Below are 19,480 nucleotides of genomic sequence, written 5' to 3' on the forward strand. Positions count from 1 at the left end.
CTCTCTTTGTAATTGGCGCAGTATTAAATGATTTCACGTATTTTTTTTTAAATAGATACCACTTGTTATTTAGGTTTTTTCGAGGTAGATATCACTTGGATTGAATAAAATAACAATTTTGTAATTTAATAATTTTGTGAGACAATTTTTGTGAGACAATTTTGTGAGACAATTTTTGTGAGACAATTTTGTGAGATAATTTTTCGATTGAATTTACAAAATACATTGCGTGTACTTGGCACTTTTTTTTACCTTTTTTGAAAAAGGTAATTTTGTACTGATATCACCTATTTTGTAGTGTTAAGCAAGGATCTGCAAAACATTTTTATTTTTTATTTTTTAATTATTCACAAAATTAGCAATAACAACAAATACATAAAAATTAATAATATTTAAGTAAAAGTAAATTATACATTTCTCACAAAAATTGAAGGAACACTAAATTTATCTTAAAAAATAGGCAAAACTCGAGCAGCGGTAACTTTGTTAAAAATGAATAAAATTTAAATTTCAAGCTTAAAACCTCTACTTTCGAAAGGTTACTATTATTCGTCCAATTTTTATTATGTCTAGACATAATTTTAATTCAGCGGATTTTTATTATGTCATGACATAATTTTAATTCTGCCGCTAGGGAATTTTTAAGTCGATTCTTATGAATCAAGCTTGAATTTGATGTCTAGGTGTCCCAGGTTGCCGATAACGAGGTCCACATAGTGCGCTCCATAGTTTTCGGTGTCCAGGTGTATTAATACCTTGAATTCGATGTCCACGTGTTTCAGGTTGCCGATGACGGGTTCCAGATAGTGCGCTCCATAGTTTTCGGTGTCCAGGTGTAATAATACGTTGAATTCGATGTCTAGGTGCCCCACGTTGCCGATGACGAGGTCCACATAGTGCGCTCCGTAGTTTTCGGTGTCTACGTGTATTAATACCTTGAATTCGATATCTACGTGTCCTACATTCAGATTTAAAGTTATTAATACACCTAGACACCAAAAACTACAAAGCGCACTATGTGAATCTCGTCATCGGCAACCTGAGACACGTAGACATCGAATTCGAGGTATTATTACACCTAGACACCGAAAACTACGGAGCGCGCTATCTGGACCTCGTCATCGGCAACCTGGGACACCTAGACATCGAATTTAAGGTATTAATACACGTAGACCCCGAAAACTACGGAGCGCACTATCTGGATCCCGTCATCGGCAACCTGGGACACGTGGACATCGAATTCAAGGTATTAATACACGTAGACACCGAAAACTACGGAGCGCACTATGTGGACCTCGTCATCGGCAACCTGGAACACCTAGACATCGCATTCAACGTATTATTACACCTGGACACCGAAAACTACGAAGCGCACTATGTGGACCTCGTCATCGGCAACCTGGGATACCTAGACATCGAATTCAACGTACGATTACACCTGGACACCGAAAACTATGAAGCGCACTATCTGGATCCCGTCATCGGCAACCTGGGACACGTGGACATCGAATTCAAGGTATTAATACACGTAGACACCGAAAACTACGGAGCGCACTATGTGGACCTCGTCATCGGCAACCTGGAACACCTAGACATCGAATTCAACGTACGATTACACCTGGACACCGAAAACTATGAAACGCACTATCTGGATCCCGCAATCGGCAACCTGGGACACGTGGACATCAAACTCAAAGTATTAATACACGTAAACACCGAATACTACGGAGCGCACTATGTGGACCTCGTCATCGGCAACCTGGGACACGTAGACATCGAATTCAACGTATTATTACACCTGGACACCGAAAACTATGAAGCGCACTATCTGGACCTCGTCATCGGCAACCTGGGATACCTAGACATCGAATTCAACGTACGATTACACCTGGACACCGAAAACTATGAAGCGCACTATCTGGATCCCGTCATCGGCAACCTGGGACACGTGGATATCGAATTCAAGGTATTAATACACGTAGACACCGAAAACTACGGAGCGCACTATGTGGACCTCGTCATCGGCAACCTGGAACACCTAGACATCGAATTCAACGTACGATTACACCTGGACACCGAAAACTATGAAACGCACTATCTGGATCCCGCAATCGGCAACCTGGGACACGTGGACATCAAATTCAAAGTATTAATACACGTAAACACCGAATACTACGGAGCGCACTATGTGGACCTCGTCATCGGCAACCTGGGACACGTAGACATCGAATTCAACGTATTATTACACCTGGACACCGAAAACTATGAAGCGCACTATCTGGACCTCGTCATCGGCAACCTAGGATACCTAGACATCGAATTCAAGCTTGATTCATAAGAATCGACTTAAAAATTCCCTAGCGGCACTTTCTGCCAAGCGTAGGGTTCCTTCTTTTCCGGCAGCGGTGGTAATACGATGTAAGGATACGAAATCTCTCCAGATAAACATGAAGCAATTGACTAAATATGTATTATATATATACCTAATTTACCTAAATAGAAATCTTCCTCCTGACCGATAAGTCTATCGACCTAATTTAATTTACCTACTAGATCGATCGAAATACGCGCGCGATATCGAAACTGGCGATACCTGCGCCGCCAGCGTCGAAAAAGTGAAAGTGACGCGACTCCAGCCAATGAAATGATGGCATGGCATGATGAGAAACGGTCGACGTATCTGAACGACGTATCTTAAAAATAAATTTTCACATTTGGACTTTGCGTCGCAATATCTCCGCTCGTAGGGCACGTAGCGGAATATTATGAGAGAAACCCCCCCCCTTTTCGACCCCAAACTATCGATCAAGCCTACTTAGAACTTGATCCGTTCACTCGTTATCGAGATCTCAACATCTCGGGTACTCGCAACCCGTCGCGTCGCGTAAAAGAGTCACGGTCGGTCTCGCTCCGCGTGTACTTGGCACGAGACACTACCGTGTCTCTTGATTCTAGATGAATAAAATTTTTACTTGATTCAAATAACGGATAAACTTCTCTCAAGAAAATGTGATATCTTTATTGAAGTATATGCTTCTCTTCCGTGGACTCTATATTGTAAGTAAACAGAATGTTCGTATTAATTTAATATTCTTGTTTCAAGTACTAAACTTGCTAAGATCTAGAATGTTTTGAGTAAATGTGATACTTATGACGACTTTATGGTAGATTTGCTCATATATGAACTTATCAAATACTTGAAGCAAGTAATATTAACTTGTAGGTAGTATATATTTTTCTGTGTGTGGTCGGCATGTAATACCATGGATATTTAGCTACAAATTTACGCGCAGTTTGTATAGCATATTCTTCAAGTTTGAGGGTATCAATGTCGTGTCCACTTGAAATTGCTTGTAAAATTACATAAAATCTTTTTATTATCGTTTCGTCTAATCCCGTTATCGTAGCAACCGTAGTCGATGCCTCAAAAAAAAACGTCGCGCCGTATTTCCATCATTGGTATTTCCAAAACCTTGTTTCGGATGGTCGACAATAAAGCCCTAATTGCATTTTTAGTCCTTTTTGAATATTTGCTTTCCGTTCAGCTACTATATTTTTTTCTCCTTTGTCGCGTACTTGCCATTTCTTAATGGTCAATCTATATGATAAATGCAGTAAACATTCATACAGATTAATTTTGACAGTTGGAGTGGGAGAGAGTGAAGGGTATATAACGAGGGATGCGTCAAGCTGCAGTAGTATTTGAGTTGTCCTTAGGTGCGACGTATATACCTGAGTTACCCTATTGTTCGGCTTACAAATAGCGTTTGTGTGATATACTTTGATGAATGAACAAAAATATGTTACTTCAATTTTATCAGTCTGACATCATAAGAGCATACAAGATAAACTTATAATAATATATAATTTTTAATTGCGGGATAATTATAATAGATATAGCATATAATGGATCGTGTTGATTTCATCTATCAATTTGTGAATGGTGCCACTGCGACAGGATGTCATATTAATAATAGAAGTTTAGCCGAAACAGCTAGAAATATAATTGGAACACCTACCAATTTTCCGAATTATGGAGATTTTTCTAAAACATTAGTCATGGTACGTATTTTCTGATGATATTATTACGTGTGTTATTGTTTAGTAGAATGTAATCTAACTTTTACACAACTTTCTTGCACAGAGAACTTATGGTTTCGATATCTCGGGATCCCCATGGCAGGATAATTATGTATCACAAAATCATAGGAACAGCCATTATAATTATATTGGTATGTATATATAACATTTGAATTGATTTTAATTAAATAAGATATTGTTGAAGAAGATACGTTTGTGTTCAGAAAGAATTATAATTAAATTTTCTGTTTTGAAGATCTCGAGTTTCACGAAGCTGTATATCCAATCAGAGTGTCTATATATGAAGTATATAATCCTGGATACGTAACTAAAATTTGGGCTCAAGATTCTGACGATCGGTGGTTTTTATTATGGAATGGGCAGCGTCAGATTGTTTCTGCGACATCGAGGATATTTTCTCCACCATTATCGCATCCGTGCAACTTTAAAACCAAAACAATAAGGCTAAAATTTATGTCCAGCGTTTTAAAGTATTCATCACAGCTAGATGCCGTGCAATTGATAGGGACGTCAAAATTAATCTGTCCAAAAGAACCTGAACAGAGTTTAACTAATCTGATAAAACGCATCAACTGCAAGTATCCATGCCATCAGGATATTTACAATTTGACACCTGATCCTAAAACTAAAAATGCCTACTTGGATATACTCGATCTTCAAAAGAAATTTCTTGAATATTGTAGTATTTGTGAAAGGTATTATAATAATTGACTATATGTAATATTCAATCTTTTTTTTATTCTCTTAAGGGGGTATCCCTGTCTAGAATGCTGTTTTGGAGGTGATTTTTAAAATAGAATAAATTTAAAACTGTTTGAGGTTTTTTCCTGAAATTTTTCACACATATTTATTGTTGATTTAAAAACAAATTTTATGTCCAGCTCTTCAAAGTATTCTACATAGCTAGATGCTGTGCAATTAATATGGAAAATTTTAACATTTCAAGTATATCCTCATCCATGACAATTAAAATTAATTTGTTTTAATATTTTTCACAGTGATATATCTTCTAAGGATAAGAAATATCACAGGAATCATCATTTGAATAATACAAAGTATAATACAAGAGATGATATCAAACTGCCATCAGTAATTAAGGAGACGTCACTCTGCAAAAATTTATCAGTACTTCCTGTAAGTATTCGAAATGTATTTGGGGCTAACATATGTAGTTGTGGAGAGTAGTAGTGTATGGTTGGATGTGTGGAATATGAGTCCTCAACAATACCATGCGACTCTCTGCGGGTCACGATGGTATGACTCTCCACATGTACATGTTCGCCTATAGCTTATGTCGTCTAACGAGATCGTCGGTGAGAGCGTCGATCGGGGCAATGAATATTGTTGTCGAATTTGTTTACATACTTAAGTCAGCGCGGCCGAGCGCTCGCGAGAAAACGCGGTTAATTAGTGTAGTGCTATCTTTGGTAGGGGTACACGCGACCACCATATGCAATCTCATGTATTGAAATTTGATTTTTTATCTTTGCAGGACGAAATAATTCTAAAAATATTAAAAAACCTAGATATGAGGTCGTTGAGTCACATGTATGCAGTAAATAAACGTCTCAGAAGAATAACACGGGATCGTAGTCTCTTTAAATTAAATTGTTTAAATTTACGTAATATACAATATAAAAATTCTACTCACATCCATAATATATAATATCTTTTTTTGCACCTACAAGTAAATTTTTAAAACAGTTGGATTTAACATCAAGTGGATTTTTTGTTGCACATTTGAAGATTGATAAACAAATTTGGCAGGTTTTTAACTCACCTGCGGTTAAGAGACTGCTATTCTGTTAATAACCTTGTTTTATTAAAAATTTCGAGGATATGTAAAAATTTGAAAGGTAATTAAATTAATTTAATATTATAAATATGAATTGTTAAGATTACGGGTAAATTGGATGTGATACCAATATATATATATATATATATGTATATATTATTTTTAGTATTGGATCTCGCTGCATATCGAGGCAACGCATTAACGGATAAAGGTCTCTCGAACATCCGCAACATAAAAGGTCTAGAACATTTAGACCTTAGAATGACATTTAGAACAGCTAAACCTTTTACCTGTTTGTAAAATACTGCAAAAAACTCGACGAATGCGTGTCTTACTTTGCCCCGGCGGTGTAACAGAAGATCTAGATGCAGACGCAATTACAATGCAGTTAAGAAATTCGTGTCCAGACTTGGAAATTTTAGATATACTAGCACCACAGACGCGCGCTTCGCGCGCGCTATTTAGCTTTAACATCATGCTATTACTATTACACTATTAATTTCTTGATACACACAACTGTCAAAATATACGATGACAGCTGCAAATGAAGTAAGCGCAGCGAGAAAACCAATCAGCATCGCGGAAAAGCGGCAACAATAAATTCGACTATCGACTTAACATGCCTTTTTTTAGAAAGGATCGGGAGGTATTATTTCGTCGCGAAATATTGACGACCTCTGTGAGTGCAAAAATTTACGAAAACTGTGTATTTTATGGATGTAAGTTTGTGCTATATTTTTTTAATGCATATTATCATATTCTTTATTATTGAAATTTGTATGTTTTCGAAATTTACATCTCTTGCAAACATCATGAACGGTTGTTTTTTTTCTTTGCGATTGAACCGTAATAATATGTGGCTTTTGTTACAGGAACGATTACACACTCAATAGACATTTGTTCCATAGATTGTTTTCTTCCTGTCAACGCTTGAAAGAAATCAATTTGGTAGATCATCCTGACGATATCAACGAGCTGACACTTTGTAAAGATGTAAAACAAGTATACTTGCGGCAGTTATCTAGTTCCGCAATTTTCGAGCAGCATCCTAAACTGAAAGCGATTCATGTAATGCATGATCACAATAGCGACTTCTTTGCTCAGATGAAGGAAAAATATCCACATGTGTCTATCTGGAGTCTAATATCTGGAGAATGTCTTGTCTGACTATGTCAAGAGACACGATAGTGTTTCGCGCCAAGTACCGTCCCAGTGAGAAATGATGTATCAATTCGACCTCGAATCAACCTCAAAATGACGATGTCGAATTCACATCGAAATTCACATCGATTCGAGTGTTTTCTGACCCCTCCGTTCGATATGTTTTCGACGTCGAAATCACATCAAATCGATGTGATTTCAATATCGATCGTCGATCGCCATTTATTTATTTTGACAGAATTTTAACATTATTTTAACTTAAATTGATTGCTGCTTTAACATTTTTCGATGCTTTTTTGGTTTTGAAATTATATCAATGTAAAGTAATTTTTAGTTTATTTTCTCAAAAATAAAAAATAACGAAATAGAAATATTCATGACAATTTGAGATGCTGCTATATAGTAAAGACGTCTATAAAACACCGTCAGAAGTGTTAGCTGAATTAAATATATTAAATATATGTATTTAATATATTAAATTAAATATATTAAATTATATATTAAATATATTAAATTATATATTAAATATATTAAATTAAATATATGTTAATACTCTTTATATATTTCTTAAAAATATATTTTTCATGGAGAATGTAACATCAGCAATTTCTTTTTGTAGGAAATAGTATGCGACAACTTATGAACACGCACATACTTTACAATTTGAAAATATATATTAGTAATCATAGCAAAATTATAAGAAAATAGAGAAAAAGAACTGACTAGCTCATTCCAACAAAAATGCTTAAATATCATTAAACTAAAGATACAAAAATAGCAACATACACATTATTACAAATAAATCAAATGTTTTGTCTGACTTATGTTAAAAAATAGAAAAATGTTATTATTTAACAGCCGAAGCCAGAACTTAATGACAAATTTTACAAGTTATGCTTAAAACTATGGATTATATAATATTCTAAGTCATACACTCTCATTAACATTAAATCAATAAGGCTGTAGAAACGTGAAGTTTTAATAACTCTGAGGCGATTCCACACCAAAATCAGTCAATTTTAACCTCAGTTTAAATTATATATCTTTGTCCTTTTAGATAAGTTCATGAAAAAGATGGATATAATTTAAATCAAGATTAAAGTTAACCGATGTTAATGTGTACATAATTGCCAACAAAAAGAATAAAGATTAATAATTCTCAAACATATAATCAGTTATAGAGTGATATAGACTTTAACAGATAGTAGTATAGCTTCACATATATTATTATATATAGATTAAAATTTCTTCTTTGGACACAAATAAAAAAGTTAATTCTAGATATATTCTAGATATGAGACAACATAAGCAACAGCAACATAAAATTTTAAAATTAAAATAATAAAATAAAATTTGATAACCAAAATAAAACTAAATGTTTGTTTTGGAAACTTATTAATACAGCACAAAGACTACTAAGATTTTTTTCCTAGAGAGAGTGAGCTTGATCGAGATATCTCTTTGGATCTGTGACATTTCTTGGGAGAGCGACGACTTAAGTTAGAGTTCCCTTTCAATCTTTGGCTTCTCGAAGAGCAATGGCTTGATACAGAAGATTCTTCATCTTGTGATATGTGACTTTTGTTGGAAAAAGGAGAGTTTCTGTGTTTATGACTTGTAGATCTCTGTGAATAAGAGCCATCTTCCTGTTTGCGCCATGCAGCATTTATTAGCCACTGGCTAGTTGCTGATTCTACTAAAGTTAGATTAAATTTTTCTTCTTTTGACACAAATGCACCTGAAAAAGTATAATATTCAAAGTATGAAATGCAACAGTAAAATAAAATTTTGAAAATTTCACATTTTTCTGACCAATTATTATAAAAAATCAGTTTATGCTAAATAAAAATAAAAATTAATAATAAATAGCAGATTACCTTCAATTACAAAATAAAGTTTCAAACTTCGAAAAGCCTTTTTATTAGTACCAGATCCTTTAAAACTAAACTGTTTAGCCAAAGAATTAGTCACAACATTCCTCAGAATTTTAAAGGTTGAAGCTTTAACCTTTTCCAGATTCACGTACCGTGACATGTAAGCACACTGCAACACATAATTTTTGAAGCATCCAGACAACATTACGTCTAAAATTGGAACATAATATAAGACATTTTTAAGACATTATATCATAAAATGTTTTAAAAACGTCTTATATAGATGTTTTATGTCCCGTTTTAAACGTAATATTGCTTGGAATTTTACAACCAAATTCATAGAATGACTAAAAAATAAAAAAACAAAATTATTATTAGAAAGTGATCATATAATAGAATATATAAAATGTTCAAATAATTCTTTCAGAGAGTCGCTAGTAGTAAATTAAAATACATCTTTAATTCGAATAAAACTAGCAATTTTATTGAATTAAGTACACGACGTTTCGACCATTATTTTTTGGTCCTTATCAAGTGAGTCTATATAAACAAAAAAAGAGAAAAAAGACAATATAAATTAAATATTACATGGATAACTAAAGTAGAGGATAAAAAATATATATAAGTTTTCGAACATACTTGCATATACGCTGTGAGAAATTAGGGATTCGTCACATTTTTAAAAAACCGTGAGATTAAAACAATCTGGTCGACGTGTAGGCAGAGAGAGAACGTCTTGTCAAGTAAACAGTTAAAACACTTATACGACCTTTATTATTTTGTCATAGATATTCGTTAAATTTTCTGTGTCCTTATGTAAATTGATCGTATTGTTGTGTTTCTTTATAAGAAACATTTCAGCGATCTCTCTCTTTCTCACGTGTTTTTCGTTGTGTACAATGATAGGAGATTTCCAATTAAAATCGTGTCCGAATTCGCATTTGTGTTTGCTAATGACTGAATGGCACGAAGTATGTAGCCTAATGTTATTACAATGTTCTTTAATACGAGTACGCAAATGTCTTATTTTTGTTTGGCCGATGTAGGTTGCCGTGCAATCATTGCAATCAATTTTATAAACTACATTAGTTCGTGAGTCAATAGGTATTTTAGTCGAATTAAAGATTATTGTATTAGAATACATAAATTTGCAAAAATAAAAAAGATTTAATAAGTCAAAAGTTTTTGACAAATGTATACAATGAAAAGTATTATTAAACTCTAAAAAAATTAATTAAATTAAATTCTAAAGATTTTATTTATTTATTATGTTGAGAAAGATCCAAAAAAGCTTAAAATATTCAAGTTATTTACTTTGCGTCGAAATTTTAATGCATTATATTATAATTAAAATAAAAGTACGCGTTCAAAGTTTTACGCTAGCTTGCAAATGCCATTTTTCTAATTTATTTATTTTTATTTTTAACAAGTCTCTACAATTATCGCCAATTAATTTTATTTTAAACATTGTAAATATGCATACTCACAGTGGCAGACAGATTGTTTTCTTCAGACAGAAACTGCTCCATTTTTGCCAATTCTCTCTCAGTCTTTATGGGAAGAGAAGGAAGTTTGCTTGGTCTCTTTACTACTTTCTCAGTAGGCATTATGAATCGATTGAGTCGTTCCTGATTCATAATTACAATATCTAGTTTACTGCTAACCAGTGTCATCTCTTTTTTGAGGGAGGACAGACTCACTTGACTTTTAACATCAAATCCTTTTAAACAAAAATGGCATTGCTTTAGATATCATTGAAAATTAGACCATAGTCATTTAACAACATCAACAACATAATCTTTAAAATGGAAATTTAGACTTACGACTCTCCATTGCTCTATTTGAAATCTGATGAGATATATTATTGTCTTCTGATACATTTTCGTCTACAATATCATGAATTTCGGTATTTTCGTCATGTGATGAATTTGATACGGAATCACAAAAACTGTCAGAAAGATTCGCAGTAGTAGCAGATGGAGAACACAAATCTGATTTCGGTATTTCCTCCATATTACAATTATTTTTCCCAGAAATGTACTTTGCAGTATCAGTAAATAAAGTTGGTGAATTTGCATCATTCCTTCCCTCTTTATTGGAAGATGTGGAAGACAGAGTTTCATCAATAGTGTCAGAATGAGACACAAATGTTTGGGTTGCTTCTTTTGATTTCTTTTCACGATTTTCTTTCAGTGTCGCTTTTTGTAATGCCTCCGTCAATAATGTGGAATGGATTGCCTTTTGTTTCATTTTACTGGATTCTTTCAATGTTTTTGGCTCAACAACTATTCGGACTTCACCGCCAGATTTGTTCTTTAATGTCTCCAGATTTTGGACAGATGATCGAGATGAACCATTACTCTTCCTTAGGTGCTGAAGAATATTTTTTTCTGTCTTGGCTTTTTTAGAGTCAACAATTTCAATTCTTGGTGAAGCATTTCTTTTGAGATTCTCATGTTTTGAAGACCTTGGAGTCATGCCGCTTAGTTTTAAATAAGGCGGAGAGGGAATTTTAGAATTACTGCCGCATTTCACATTTGCTTGATTTTGTTCTTCTTCTGAAGAGCTGTCAAGGTGATTAGATTTTCTCTTAATTCTGTGTCCCCGTCCCATCTCCTTAGAACTTTCATAATTGGAGTCGCAAAGAAATTGTTTGCATGCCTGAGCTGCATTAACGTACGTATCTGAAAATAAAAATGTAAATACATGGAAACAATGTGAATAATATCTAATTCTGGACAAATACATGGGTCACAAAAAACAAGTTATGATTATAAGCTCAAGGAAAACATGCTCAAGGAAAACCATACTACGCATAACATTAGAAGTTATTCATTTATTCGTTCAAAAAGAAATATTATTGAAATATATATTAAATTAAATAATACTCTTCTTAGGCAATTCTAAGTAGCTTAATGAAGCCTCCCACAAGTGTTTTAATTCCACAATAATAGCGTATTCGATTTGACGACTCTACCCGACTCTGAGTCGACTCGAGTCGCATGTTTAATTTGTAATTAAATTATCATGGCGGAATGGACCCGAGTTGGACTCTGACTCGACTCAGAGTCGGGTAGAGTCGACAAATCGAATATGCTATAAATCAGCTTTATTATGACATGAGAATTTTAAAAAATAAAAGCTTACCATAAAATCTCTTCACTAGAACATCTGATAATGACCAGGATACATGGGCTGGCTTCTCTTTACGGACAAAATCCCCAGCTACTTTAGAGTCGCTAGGCCATTTTATTTTGGTTTTCATGTTTGCATCAATTTCGGTCTCCAACCATTGAGCCAAGCCAACATCATAGTATTCATTATCAGAATCTTCTTGATTTAGAAACTTAAACACGACAAACTGGAAAAATAAAGAAAATATTATCAAAAACATGATTTACAACAACATAATAAGGAGTTCAACAATATAATTCACCACCACCACTACTGTGACTTGGATATAAAGAAATAAGCAAAGTTTAGCTATTATATTAATATATAAATAATTAGCTAGATAATGATGGAAACCGAGCGTTGTTGGAAATAAAGATAATAGAAACATAGGCATTGTGTGAAGCAAAGGCACACATATGAATTTCTATCTGGTATAAGCCAGCATTTAGCCTCAACTTCTTCAAGACGAAAGAAAACTCTTCGCTTTTCCAAGTTTGATACTTTAACAATACCCAGGATTGAAGAACGTAGAGGATATTCATATACATCAGCATGATTTTGAAACAAAAATCCCACTAAAATTACTTGTCTATCTTGCAAAATTATATTTTGGAGACATACAACTTCGCCTGTTTTGGTTCTAAAACAAGAATCCCTTTTGTTGATTTTCAGCACAACACCATTAACAGAGACACATCTAAACTGTGAGCCTTGAACATTATCTTCAAGCAAAAAGTGCTTCATGCTAAGCTGAATATGATTATTATCCTCTAAAACAATCTCAACGTTGTGGTTTCTTTCATGATCTCTGTATGCTACTTGATGCAATGGTTTATAGCCAGATTGCAAAATTGATTTAATCGATTTTAGTTTGTTCTCAAAGGGATATGCGCTAAAAGATTCCACATTCCCATGTGCAGTACACTCCTGCACTAAATGGCACAGGGAATGAACATTATAGACGACAAATTTGTCACCAAATATAACTGCAGAATGCGTGATAAATAGTTTAAGCAGTTCGTCTGCATAAGCGAGATGGGTCTGCACTAGAACAGGGCTGCTAAGAATATACAAGCCACAGTGCAAAAGAAGAAAATGTTTGTATACATTGTTAAGTACATTATCTTTGAAAATAACAATTCCATCATACAAAAGAATTCTACGAAATTCTGTAGCCTTATAATGTGCCAAATTAAATTCTCTTGGCTTTCTGTTAAAATCTGAGGGACATGAACTTTCAATGGTTTTCAAGGCACATGTGATTGCATCTACTGCCGTGTGATGTAGCTTCCAAGGACCATTCCATTTCATCCATGCAAGCAATAATCTTTTAAACACTCCAAAATGAACAAGATGAAGCACATCCAATCGAAACTGTTTGACCATACCTGTTGGAATGATTTCAAGAAGAGATTCAGCTCGATGATGAGAGGGCTGTTCTCTATTCATGAATGATTCATCAGTTCTCAAAACCTGATCTAACTCTAAATATACCATCCTATTCTGAATCCATTCACCAACCACAGTACATTTCTCACAAGCGTAATATCCACCATGTTCAACGATACCTTTCATCATGGCCCTAGCAGGAGCATCGCAAATGTAATGCCTCAAAACAAATTGATATAGTTGGCCATCATAAGTGTACCCATTTTCTGACAGATCTTTAATTTCTAAAACAAAATCCATGAGATATTCATCAGGCTCAGGATTACTGTTGCCATGATGTACTGCAATAATAAATGGCTCATTTTTGCTTCCAACTAGTTTGCCTAAAATTGGCCAAAATTTTTGCTTGGAGCTCTTTGAGAGAGGTAGCCCATCTACATTGACATCGATGGTTATTTTATTAAATCTTTGTAAATATTCTCGAAGATTCATACTATCTAAATTAGCTTGGATACTTTTATACCACATTTGGGTATTATCTTCGAACTCAATCACATCTAAATGTTTTGGAGTTGACAGGAGAGTCTTATAACTAAGTGGTACCTCAGGAAAAATAGGATGAAGTCGAGCTAGGAGAGCATCTAATTTTATCATCGATAAACCTCCTCCTTCTAAAGCCCACTGTCGAATTGTTTCGCGAATATATAAACCTCTTTCATGATCATCAGCAAATGCAATGACGTCGTCGTCGTCGTTGTCGTCATCGTCGTCGTCGTCGTCGTCATTGTCGTCGTCGTCGTCCTCCTCCTCCTCCTCCTCCTCCTCCTCATCATCATCATCACTTCTATCTTCATCTTCATTACTATTATTCTGCTGAAATTCATTGCCTTCTTCCTCACTAACATTAATTATATTTACTGGATCATTATTATCTCCAACTTCTTGCTCTGTTTCCTCTATAAACATTTGCTCAAAGTTACAGCTACCTACAGAATCATCTGAAGACATGCTGTTATTACTATTATAAGGATATGGCTGGTTGAGTATTCGTAAATAATTCTCTAATTTAATTTTACGAGCTTCAGTTTTTTGAAGCTGTCGGTTGAGCTTACGCTTCAACGCTTTCTGATCAATCTACAAAAAAGTTAGTCCATTATATACAAAGGATCGTGAAGTAAAAAATGTTTTGTTTTAATTATAGTAAATTATAGTAAAAAATCATTGCATAACTAACAAGACCAAAAATGCATAGATATATATGTTGAACTAAAATTGCCAGTGATGTTAAAAAGAATAAAATGTAAGGAATATATAAAACCAATTAAAAGTTAATGTTTTTCAAATTTCAATAAAGAGCTTAAGGGATAATAATACCATGGAAATATTTTTATCAGGAAGAATTACTGTCAGCAAATGATTTCAAGCATGTGTAATGTTTAATCTGTTTACGCACTGCAACATATATATTTCCATATATTCTCATTCATATTTTAGCATTATCCTAATCTAATTTACTAACTTACCATTTCAATGCTGCTCTAAAATCTATTTTTCATTCACTCTGTGATTGTTCATAGTGAAAGAATAATCTACGCAATCTCTGTATACTTAGCAAATTTAATATTTCTTACTTTCTATTACTGCAATTGTTTGGGAATCGTTTGATTAAATTTAGGAATATATATTTTTATAGTTCAAAAAATAATTATATACTCAATTATTAATTTTCATTATTTATAAATAAACTATTATTTCCTAACCTGTAAGAATAGAATTTGCCCAAACGAGATTGCAATAATAAAAAATAAGAAATATTGAATTTGTCTGCTAAATATACAAAAGTGATCTACGCGATTATACTTTCCTTTAGATTGAGTTATTAGGAAAAGGCAACATCTTTCTCATATTATGATCGAGTATACTTACAGGACGTTCCGTATGGTTCATGATGGCCAATTAATGCAAAATCTTGTATTATTTTGTCTTCTCTATTATAACTTCCGTCATAGAAGTGCACACAAACACAAATATAATTATAGACGAGTCAAACGAACAAAAAAGTCTGTACAGAATTACAGGAAATTCTCTTCGAATCGCACGTGAAATATTCTCGTCATTAGGCGGCAAAATGACCCAAGACAGCGCGTGCGATATAGCGCTCGAGTCGAGCGGCTCGACAATCGCCGGTCGGATGACGTAACATGATGCAATGATGGCGCTGCATGTTGTCGATTAACTACTTTATCGATGACGCAAAAAGTCGAAAATTTCAATATTTCGACCTTATTTTGACTTTAAACAAAAATCGAAAATTACAAGATTAAAAAGGCATTTGTTTGATTTTAGAGAGAAATAAACTATCCTCTACTTATAATTTATCATTTCCATTATATATCGAAAAGTCGACAATTTCGATCTCTGTTAGATGTAAAGCACCCGTTGACATGATATCGAGGATATTGACGTCGTTTTGACATCGAATTGACATTAGCCTTCTCACTGGGGTGTATCTTTACGCGAACAGATTGGAAACTTTCTACTTTATTAATGCCGGGTCGTCGCGTATGAAGTATGAAATATTATGTAAAAAGACGGATTAAATAAACGGATTTTTTTACGACTGAATTAATGATGTAATTTCTAAAATTAAATATCAGCATAAATATGTGGTGCTCCGCGCGGGGTGTGGGGCGAGGGGATCTCGACGGCGAGGGGGGCGGGTGGACATCGTCGGCGGCGAGGGGGACCATCACACAGGTATGAGTACAAAGGCGAGCTTTATAATTATGGTGTCGAAAACCATTTTCTAGGTCTGCGTTCAACAAAAAAAATCAACAAAAAAAGTTGAAAAAAAAAATATTAACAGAAAAACTTAAAAAACCGTAATTGCAATTTTCGATGTCATAGAAGTGTACCATAAAAATTTCATTCATTTTTACGGTACAGGAGCAGAGATACATATTATGTTATTTACATGGGAACTATATCTATATATATACAATTTCTGAAACTTTTAAAGCAGATATCTCAGAAACGGGTCAGACAATCGATCACAAATTTAACACAGGTTTTTGGGATATATAAGTGCACAATCTCTGTAAATTTCAGCTTTACCCCTCTATTTTGACATAACGGATATACATCCTTAACACTATATAAAATAATTTTACATCGATTATTTTCTGTTCTTTTTACACTCTTATTCTGTACACTCATTTGAAATGTGATTGTTTTAGATTAGATTATGTTCAGGTAAATTATACATTTAAAGCGCGATATAAGATTTATTTAAATAGTATTATGGAATTAATAATCTCTAAATTTCGCCATTAAATAATTTATATATTTAATGCAAAATTTAACGATTATTAATTCCATAATACTATGATTTAAATAAATCTTATATCACTAAATTTTGCCATTAAATAACTTATAATTTTCAGCTTCGCATTTAGAAAAGAGTCTTGTGATTGCAGCGCATTACTCACGATATTTTAATTATAAATTAAATTACTAAAAACTTTACAATTTGGTAAGTTTATAATGTCAATGTTAATTGGCAAGTAATTAATTCATGTTTTTTCTGTTTTAATTAGAAAAATTCTCATATTTCTGCTGCGTTTCTAAAACAATTTAGGCAACTAATGCTCAAAGCAATAAAAATAAAAACTTTGAAGAAACTTTGAAATGTCTTAGTTTTTGTCTAAAAGTTTATATAATTTGTAAAAAGTTAATATTATAGTTGGTAACATAAAATGTTGTGACCATCGTCTATGTACGTACCTGAGCCTGAGAAATGTATAGGTATCCTTAGGACGAGTCATCTATAGAACCAACCAGAATTTTCCAGAAAAATTTATAGAACCTTTTTGGACACCCTATAAAAGGAGAGAACTCTCGGCATACGGCGGCACTTCTCAGCAGTTCTTCGACGGGTCAAGTTCAAAGATTTCAGTACGCTATACTTACGACGCATAGTCGATTACTATAGTGTTGCATCGATATAACTTAAAAAAGTATTATTGTAAGTAAAGTAATAAATAAATAAATATTTCGGAATGAGAATTATCGCGAATCGGAGAATCAAATAAAACAATAATACATTGATTATTCATTAATAATATAATTTTACGTAATATGTTTTCGCGTAATTGATAAGTTTGATTGTCTGCACGCGCAATGTTAAATTCCGTATTTCTGATTAATCAATTGTAAGTGTGTCTTTATTAATCGTTATTTGATTAATAAATATCGCGCGTCAAGACCGACATTCTCGAATGTTTCGTCGTTAATATTAACGGAACACAAGGGCTGGTACACAAGATGGATCAATTCTGGGACAAGTGGCGTTGCAATTCGTTTAATTGGTAAGTAAAATCTATGTTAACCCTGCATTTATTCCTTATAATATTCCGATTTCTAATTATCGTGTAAATATAGATTTTGCGTTCGCACATTGACGATCTATTAGAATATGCGTATTTCACAAGATTCAATCGGCCTCAAGTATATCCCGTGAAAAATCGATAAAAAGACGATTACATTTTCAGATACTGCATGTATATCTATTTACAATTTTATCTTGCATATTTAACTTGCATTATAACACAATAACGACCTTTAAAACAAGCGTACAGCATGTTTATTGTTAAAATGTAAAAAACGCATAAACGCGAAATGTTAAGAGGACATGCGAGGCCGCGCGCCATTTTTAGCGTGTAAAATTAACCACGTGGTAGAAGAACGTTCTTCACATCTTCAATCTTCACCATCTTCAACCTACGACACGCGGTACGATTTTGTCTGTTGGAATGCTTGCGCGCGCCTGTGCTGACGATCTTCCTGACTGCTAACAATAAGCTGGAAATTGTGTAGTATCCGCTAGTCATGCTGCTTGGCTAGATTACAGTGATAAATTAGAAAATTCTATTTTTCTTGCATGGTTTTGTGTTTACTCATTGTGAGAGCCAATTAGGACGCAGCCTTAGATCGCGTGAGCAAAATTTCTTTTCACACGTCGCGTCGTCTAGCTGCTTAAGAGTTTAACTGGGGAGAAACATGTAACGTCCACCGGTCCACCACGTGTTGCAAAAGTAATGGAAAGAAAAATGGACAAAGGAAGCTATTTCAATTCTGATAGAGGTCTATAAAGAGAAATTATGCTTGTACGCACGCCAAATTACATTAATAAATATGTTTGAAATTAAAGAATATATGCGCGCTACTGTCAGCTGTTCAACTAGCACGAAAATTGTCGCATTATTTGAAATTCTGAAGCCAAGCTAGCAATACGGCCAGCAGCATTTCCAGCTGCCCTCAACGTAAATCTAGCTATATAGCAATTCAGCAGGCAAAAACGCATCGTGCACCCATAGTCATAGGGTACGTTTCATTTTGCACTCGCAATGCTCTTAGAATCGTAGACCGAGTGTTGGGGAAGGGTAGAGGCGCAGGTAGAAAAAAGGTGCTCCTTTGTCCTTTCTCGTTTGCACGCGAACAAAAGGAAACGGAAGGGCACAAAAGAATATGCCGACTTGGGGCCTCTAACTAACCCCCCCCCCCCTCCGAGTGGACACTCAGTACCGCGCCATTCCCACGTCCACGCCACTCCGTCGCCGTACACGTGCCGCACGTAATGTGCGCCTCTATTCCCAGTTTCCAATAATCCCAGTAGGAATTTTCCACTTTTTACATAAGGGCAAATGCTAGATATATTGTGTCTTATGTGTATATATCACGGGTTTTAATAATACGTTTTATTTGAAAAGCACTGTGGACATTGGACGGATCAACTCTGGAACAGATGGTGTCGCGACTAATTTAATTGGTAAGTACAACTTATTTTAACTTCACATTTATCATTTATTACAAATTTAACTATCGCGTAAGAATACACGAGGCGGTCTTGCGCTGCGCGTATATCACTGTTGGAAAATTTTTGTAGTTTTGTTAAAATTTATGTGTAAAATAATCAACACATACATGT

General features: G+C 34.1%; 1 long non-coding RNA gene across 1 annotated transcript; it reads left to right on the plus strand.

Moving 5' to 3' along the window:
- The first annotated feature begins 5,723 nt into the window (after window positions 1–5,723).
- Window positions 5,724–6,713, plus strand: LOC139780690 (uncharacterized). The gene is made up of 2 exons (XR_011720309.1): window positions 5,724–5,957; window positions 6,063–6,713. It is a non-coding gene; the product is annotated as an uncharacterized lncRNA (long non-coding RNA).
- Window positions 6,714–19,480: the final 12,767 nt, after the last annotated feature.

The sequence above is a fragment of the Temnothorax nylanderi genome, unplaced genomic scaffold (genome assembly GCF_030848795.1).
Source record: "Temnothorax nylanderi isolate EJ_2023f unplaced genomic scaffold, tnyl_v1.0 TNYL_tig0292_pilon, whole genome shotgun sequence".
Lineage (NCBI taxonomy): Eukaryota > Metazoa > Arthropoda > Insecta > Hymenoptera > Formicidae > Temnothorax > Temnothorax nylanderi.